The sequence below is a fragment of the Lemur catta genome, chromosome 1 (assembly GCF_020740605.2).
Source record: "Lemur catta isolate mLemCat1 chromosome 1, mLemCat1.pri, whole genome shotgun sequence".
Taxonomy (NCBI): Eukaryota; Metazoa; Chordata; class Mammalia; order Primates; family Lemuridae; genus Lemur; species Lemur catta.
The window spans coordinates 167458814-167466767 of record NC_059128.1 but is presented as its reverse complement, the minus strand read 5'-3'; the positions used below and the strand labels follow the sequence as shown (position 1 = coordinate 167466767).

The 7954-nt window shown below is 47.3% G+C and overlaps 1 pseudogene; it reads right to left on the bottom strand.

Moving 5' to 3' along the window:
• Positions 1-322: 322 nt before the first annotated feature.
• Positions 323-3088, bottom strand: LOC123643953 (annotated as a pseudogene).
• Positions 3089-7954: the final 4866 nt, after the last annotated feature.

Here is a 7954-nt window from a genome sequence, read left to right as displayed (position 1 = left end):
ATATAAAAAGTACCTCCCCCTCCACCTCCCCCACCTCTGGGATATTAAGCTAACACCCAAGACAGTCAAGGCCTCCCATAATCCGATATCCCACTATATTCTGGTCTCAACAAAAAATAAACAACCAGCAAATTATTTCACATCTTAAAAAAAAAGAATTTATACTTTAAAAATGGAATGAAGTGGGATTCCCTCCTTCTTTAAAATGTTTCTAGAGCTAATAAAAAATTTTAATTTACAAAATGGTCGATAAAAATATTCCTCTGGATTGTAGGAGAAGAGAAGGGAGACAGAGACCACTGCTAAGATGCAGTATGTGATATTAATCAGACTTGGCTTCCTTCTCTACTGCTTCAGCAGAGGCTGGGCTCGCCTCATTTTTTTAAAGTTTCTCCGTTTTCTGCAGGTAAATCTTTGGTTTCTTGGTTAGCCACTTCCGCCTGTTTTCCCTTTTGTTTGCTCTTTTTTATCTGAAGATTTATCCTTTCTCGCTGCCTTTATTGGCATCCTTTCCACTTTGCAGGAGGAGGTTTAGCTGACAACCACACCGATCTCTTGGGCTCTTCCTTCACCCTTCGGCTCATGTGACCTTTCTCTTGGGCGTCTTGCTGGCCGGAAGGGTGTGTGCTGGGTGCCTGCAGCGCAGCGCACTGAGACTTCTTGAAGTAGGGCTAACTGGCCGCTGCTGGGACCTCTAAGTAACATTTTTCATTCTTATTTTACACACGAGGAAACTGAGGCTTGGAGAAGTTAAGTCACAAGTCACTTACTTGTGCAACGTCAAGTAAGTGGTCCATCTCCATCCCAAAAGAAAAGGCAAGCCACAGACTGGGAGACATATTTGCAAATTGCCTATCTCCTAAAGAGCTTATATACAGAATAGATCGAGAACTGGGAATGCACAATGGTACAGCACTTTGGAAAACAGTGCAGTAGTATCATATAAAGTTATATGACGAAAATGTATGTGTACACAAAGATTTGTATGTGAATGTTCATGGCAGCTTTATTTTTAATAACTAAAAACTGGAAACAACCCAAATACTCATCAACTGATGAAAGGGCAAAAAGTACTGTGGTATACCCATACCATGGAATACTACTCAGATAAGAAGGAATTGAATATTAATACAGACAACAACTTGAATGAATTTACAAAGAATAATGCTAAATGAGAGAAATCAAATTACATGCAAAAGACTACATGGTTTATGAGTAATGATTCTATTCATATAAAATTCTGGAAAAAGCAAAAACTGTAGGGACAGAAAGCAGAACAGAGGTTATCTCGGGCTGGGGGCATCTAGGGAGGCAGTTGCCTACAAAGAGGTGCAAGGAAACTTTTTAAATAGATGGAAATTATGTAAATCTTTATCATGGTTGTGGTCATACAGTTGTGCACAATTACCAAAATTTGTCAAACTATACACTGAAATGGTTGAATTTTGTTTTACATTATATATTATTATATACTTTTATATTAAAGTATATCTTACCAAAAATGTGGTGCAACACCATCCAAAAATAATAACAACTGATCTGTCTGATTCCGTGGTCCCTGCCTTTCCCATCTTCCTACCCCCTTCTCCCTACCTAGCCTGTGTACCTCTGGAACCTCCCTCTGACCTTGAGGAAGAACCCCCTGTGCCTCTCCAGGGTCAACCCCTTTGTTCAAGATCCCACGTCTCCTCCAGCGCCAGCCACTTTGAATTCAGGGTGGGGTAGGGGAGGGCCCACCAAAAGGGTCTAAGAAAGTGGGCTTGGAGCCAGGACTCACCAGGCCTCGGACGGAGTTTAGCCAAGGACAAGCTCAAATAGGGCTGCATCACTCACTGTCTCCAACTCTGGAGTCATCTTATTTTCCACTAGGGCGTTAGACTCTACCCTCCAATATGTCCCCTGCCTGAGATCTTTTAAGATCAGTCTAATTTCTTACAGCCTGTTCTCACTTATGTGGGTGCCTTAAATCAAACATGGTTTCCTTCCTACAGGAATTGTCAGGCTCTTTATAGAGGTCGATGGCATTGTGAATCTCTAGGGAGGAAAACTGATTACAGAGTCTCCCTGGCATATTTGACCAGCGCCCACGCAACACACCTGAGGGCCTCTGCACAAAATAAGCCAGTTGTTACCATGTCTCCCAAGAGACTCCCCAGCCCCAACCCTGCCAGGTCAAACAACAGAACCTTTCCAAAGGGGCTGAAAGACCAGAGGCTCTGCCCTCAGGGGTAAGCAACAGGTGGGCCTGAGGGAGGCAGAACTCTCTCCCACTGCCTTCTCTTGTGAATGCGCAAAGGAAGGCTTGTGAGTTTGGACACCACAGCAGCTCTGGGCCAGCCTTCTCCTGGATAACCAGGTTTGGTGAAGACAAGATGGTGTCTGAAGGGAGTATCATGTGCCTTCTGGAGTTGCAAGCTCAGCCCTGGATTCTACAATCCCAAGCCTCAGGTCCTTCTCTCCAAGGTCTTGGCTTTGGCCCTGAAGTCCTGCAGTCCTGGAGTCCCAGAGTCCGGCACCACCCAGTGTACCCCCCTCCCAGCAGCATCCCCACCCAGCTGCTCCTTGGCGGAGCCTGGCCCATAGCATGGAAAGCAAGCCCTGAAGTCGTCAAACCAGCTGCACAACCCTGAGCTTGCCAGCTTCCTGCCCCAGGTGCCCACACCAGTCCTGACAAGGCCTGGCATGAGCCACCTCTGTGGGGAAAACGAAGAGGAGGCGGAACTGGACATGAGAACACCTTCACCCCGGCCCACCCCAAACCCCGCCTCACAGAAGGAAAGAGATGAAAGAAAAATGCCTAAACCCTCAGCACAAGAAGGCAGGAGAGGGATGTCAACACAGTGCTGGGAAGCGGAAAAGAAACAGAGGAGGTGTTTGCTTTCTCCCCCACTGCTGAGTGTCTGGAGGAAGGAAAAAAGACGGCTCAGCAGAGCTTCCCACAAGCTTAGAAAATAGAGGCCCCAGACACCTCTGCGAAGGGGGCAAGGGTGAGGCCCAAAACAGGGAGGTTGGTAAGAACCTTATGCGGGGGAGCTCTCTCCAGTAGCCTCTCCCTTGCCACAAGGGGAAGATCACCCCCTTACTCCATATCGCTCCGCTGCCGCTCGGGAGAGTTACTGCCTGGAGAGAATGCGGTCGGGATGCTAGTGGTGGGGGCCTGGCAGTGCTCAGGCCCCCCAACCCCACCAGCTCCCCTTCCTCATTCTGCTGGCTGCCATCCTCCAGGCGGGAGATTCAGAGGATGATTCACTAGGAAACTGGCCCAAGGGAAATGACTACATGTTCTGCTACTTTGGGGTCCCCAATATCAGGGCCAGAACCCTATCCGATCCTTTTTCTGTGAGACCCGCCAAGAAACCAGCTCTGCCCCCACGCAGGATTTCCATCAGCTGCTGAACGCCTCGTTCTGAAACAGGACCAGACAGCCAAGAACCAAAGTCATTGCAGGGAAGCCTTAACTACAAAAAACAGAGACCAAAACAAACAAACAGAAAAAAGGAACTCCAAGGAAACAGAGATAATGTGGAGATCAGAATAAGAAAACAATTTTCATTACAATTACTACTCCAGAGGGATAAGAGAAGATAATTAATTCATGTAACAAGAAGATGATGTTATAAAAGGAACTCCAGACAAAAAAACAGCTCTTCAAAATTAAAAATGATACAAAAAATATGAAAGGGTTGAAATTAAAAGGGATGGAGGAGAAAATTTCCCAGAAAAGATAATAGGAAAAAAGACTTAAAAATTAGAGAATCATTTTGGGAGTTCTAACATCCAAATAACTAGAGTTCCAAAAGAGAGTACAGATAAATTGGAGAAAAGTAACAACAAAATCGTGTGAAGGTAGAATAAAGACACTTTGAGACACAAATGGTGTTTTAAAAATTTGCCTCCTGCAGATCTGTTCTTAGGAAGCCACGATACAAGTAAACTCAGAAAGAGAAAGGCAAAAAATCCAGGCCGAGGAACACTAACCGGAAGAGAAGTGAGCGGAAAGCCCACGGCGGAGATGGAGGGACATCTCAAGATGAAAGCTCCTTGGCAGGACCAGAGAGCAGGCTGTCCCAGCTCTCCAGGAGGGAGGCCACCCGACTGCGACCGACCTGATAGGATACCAAAGGGTCTACATTCGCTGAGGGGAATTTTAGAGTTCTGTGTGTCCATTGGGGCACAAATTAATGCTAAATATATAGAACACCAAGCAAATGAAAACTGAGACAAAATTTCACTCCAATCAAAACAAAAGTTGCATAAGAAAAGAAAGCTAATTGTGGCACAATACGTGATTCTGCTATTAACAATATTTACGTAATCACAATAATATAAACATTGGATAGTAATTAAGGCAAAAATGCCATGTAACCATGTCAAGAGGATGGAGGAGAGAAATGTGTATGTGTGCGCGTGTGTGTGTGTGTGTGGTGGGTAATGCTAATTTTTCACAGTAGAAAGTTGGTAGATAATACCTAAAACAGAAACATAATGAGATAGAAAAGAAAGAAGAATATTTTATAGAAATTTAAGTGTAAATACAGAACATCTAAAAGAGTTAAAGTGATTGTCTCTTTGGAATGGAGCTTAATGGAACAGGGCACTGCATTCTTGCACTGTAGACTATTTGACTGTTTTTCCTCTTTTATTGAGGCATGCTTAGTATATAATAAACCACCCCTGTGTAAAGTGCAAAATTTGGTAACTCTTGTCGTATGTACACCACAATCAAAACAGTGAACATATCCAGGGCCCGTACCCATTTCTTTGTGCCCTTTACAGTCCTTCCTTTCCAGGATTACTCCTGGGGGAGGACAGATGGGTGTCTGCACATCAATCACCACCTAAGAATAGCTCAACATTTCCTGCTTTCATTTTAGTGGACCAAGGGGTCTGTGCTTCTAGTGCAGGTTCTCCAGTGTCAGCCTGGGGATGACACCTCACAGTTCAACTTGCCCTTCAGCACTCATCTTGAGAAGCACCTCCTCCAGGAGGCCTGCCATGACTGCCTTCCTGTGCCCACAGTCTCCTCCTTTAAGATGTAACACACCATTCTGTAGCATTCTTGCTTCTTTCTCTCTGCACCCAGTAGCCCGCAGGGATGGAGACCACCTTTGACTCATAGGGGCTGGCTCAGAGAGGGTGCTCAGAAAATGTTTGTTGATTGAATTATGAAACACATGACAGAATAGATGCATGGAAGGATGAATGGGTGAGTGACTGCAAAGTGTTTCCTCAATGTCAATGATATAAGGCTGTTTGTGTTAAAACAAAGATGCTGTCTCTTTAAAGACCATGTGAAAGTGCAGGAGGCTGAAATGGAAGAAAAGCTCAGAAATACAACTGGAGCCATTAGTCCATTCTTGGAGGCATCTAGGAGATATTTGTACCAGGAAGAAACCCTGTCCCAAACACCTCTTCCCCCACTTCCTCCGCTTCCCTCCACCACCACCCTCAACCCCAGACCCAAGCATCAGCTAGGGAGCCCTGGGCTGAGCTGACCCCAGCAGCTGGGGATGTGGCTCACTAGGGGGCACTCTTCTATCACACCGGCCCTGCCCCAGCACGAACCCTGCTCTTTCCTACAAGGACTGCAAACTCAGGGTCTTCCCCACATTCCCTGCAGCCTCTTGCTGAAAGCAGAGGATATTTCCAGGCAACAGCGGCCCGTGCATCAAATCAGTACCAATTTAGTACAAGGTAGCTTTGCAGAAAAGGCAGATGCCTGGGGTTAAGTTGATATTTCAAAATGGTCTTCCTTTATGCACTGGACTGAATGTGCCCATTCTTAAATCCCCACTCTATTGCTTCCCCAGCCTGAAGGCTGCCCAGACAAAAATGAACTGTGGGGTGTGCTCCTGAAGTTATCCATTGGTTTGCCAGTATCCACTAGACATGTCTCCCATGAAGAACTGGGAATTGCGGAGGTTCTGGGCGGCCACAGACCCCAGAGAAGGAGGAGGAAGTAGGAACAGTGTTCAGAGCTCCCTCCCCATTTGCAGGAAGCATCCCAGCCCTGGGCGCCAGACGCAAAGGGCCACAGAGGAAGGCCAGGGGCTCAAGGGGTGTGTGCAGTTTGGAAAGTTAAGGCTCCTTCATTTTTTAGGGCAGCACCATCTTAGCTAAACCATTATGGGGCCAAATTTCATAAATGCTCCAACTTTGGAGGATTTAACCTCCAAAGACACAGACTCTGTGAGGCCACTGTGCCTGATGGCACCAGGCCTAGTGCGTGGGAGTGAAAGGGAGAGGGAGCAGCGGTGGAAGAAGAGGGCTGGGGGGATAAAACCTAGAGGCAGTGACGGAGAAGGGGTGAAGAGGGGGCAGAGGTTTGCAGGACAAAGAGAAGAAGGCCTTCACTTGGCTCCTCTTCTGCTCTTGGAACCAGAGCATTCGAACATCCATCCCAGTGTTCAGGCTCTTCCTGTGAATTTGCTTCCTGCCCCAAATTCTAGTAGGCTTCCTGTTCCCATAACCTGTCAAAGGGAGTGTTCAGGGGGAGCTGGAAGAGGGAATTTCACAACTAGCAGTCTTCTTTTGATGTTGCCATCTGTACCCGGGAGCCTCTCCTCCACTAATCAACCATTTGGGAAGTGAGGGGGCCCATTTCCTTCTCAGCTCCATGGGAGGGGGCTCCTAGGGTTCCACTGAGAACTTGCCTTCGTATTCTGGTGAGGTGCAGCAGAATGCAGCTGCAGGGCCAGACTGAGGCCACACTCCAGACACAGACCCAGGCCCAGGCTAAGGAGGGGCAGGGTGTGGGTGCCTAGAGCCCTTGAGAAGCATGAAGCACGGTACACACCTATGATGCGGCCACACCTTTGGTAGCTGCACTGTTTAGAGCAAAGGCCTCTAACCTGGCTTCCTCTGAGAATTGGGTCACCTCTGCATCTTTCCTGGGTAGGATTCCTGTCCCAGCCAGCCACACTTTCATCTGGGAAGAATCATAACCCATGGTGGGAGGAGGGGAAGTAAAGAAGAGGGGGACAAGGCAGACCAAGAGAGACAAACATGGGAGGAAGAAAGCCCTGGCTCACTAGGGGAGCCTCTCTTCCCCTGCTTTAAGTGGAAGATTCATATGCAAACAGGTTGGCAGGCCCAGGGCCCCCTGTGCACACTTGCCTCTGGCACATCTGAGCTGTGGTCACCCTCTCACCCAACCACCCTGCAGAGCCAAATGTGGCTGCCAGCCCAGGCAGGCTCCACTGAGGCTCCTGGCCTGGCCCTGCCTGGGAGGTCCTGCCCTCTGTCCTTGCAGAGAGGAGGAGAATAGAAACAGAAGAAAAGTACGTGCAACTTTCCCCTCTGGGTTTGGCATCCCTCTCCTCCTTCTATCCCTTTGGGACTCAGAGGTAAGCAGTCACAGGGGCCTGTTTTGATCTGCAGCAGGCTTGCCTACTCCAAGATGTACCTCCTTGACTCCAGCTGCCTTGAACTGGCCCCTTTCTGCAACCATCTCAGGAATGTTTGTCAAGCATTTTGTCAGGTGTCCCTCCAAATGCCCCTGAAAGACAGGACTATCTCATGTGGCCTTTCCCCTGATTTCGCAACCTCAGAGTGCACATGCCCACACCCACTCTCATACCTCCACCAAGTGTTTCCAGGAAGAACGGTGTCCATAAGGTAAGGCTACCTGGGGACCTCTTCCTTTGCATGTCTAAAATTCCTGCCTACTCTATCTAGTTAGCACAGTAGTATACTAGCCATAGCTTCTCTTTGTGAGGTGGTCCTTGGATGGCCAAATATCCCTTAGCTTGTCACAAATAATCCATTTCCTCATTTGTCTCAGATCCAATCACTATTTGAAATGCAATATTTGGCTTCCAAGTAAACCACATACACACACTTTTTGGAAGAGCTTTATTAAAAATTAACATTTCTGGCTGTTGAGCTTGTGAAGTTTTCTTGTCCCTGGTTCCCTCCAGTGAATTTGGTAATTGCAAACTCCATGCTGAGGAGA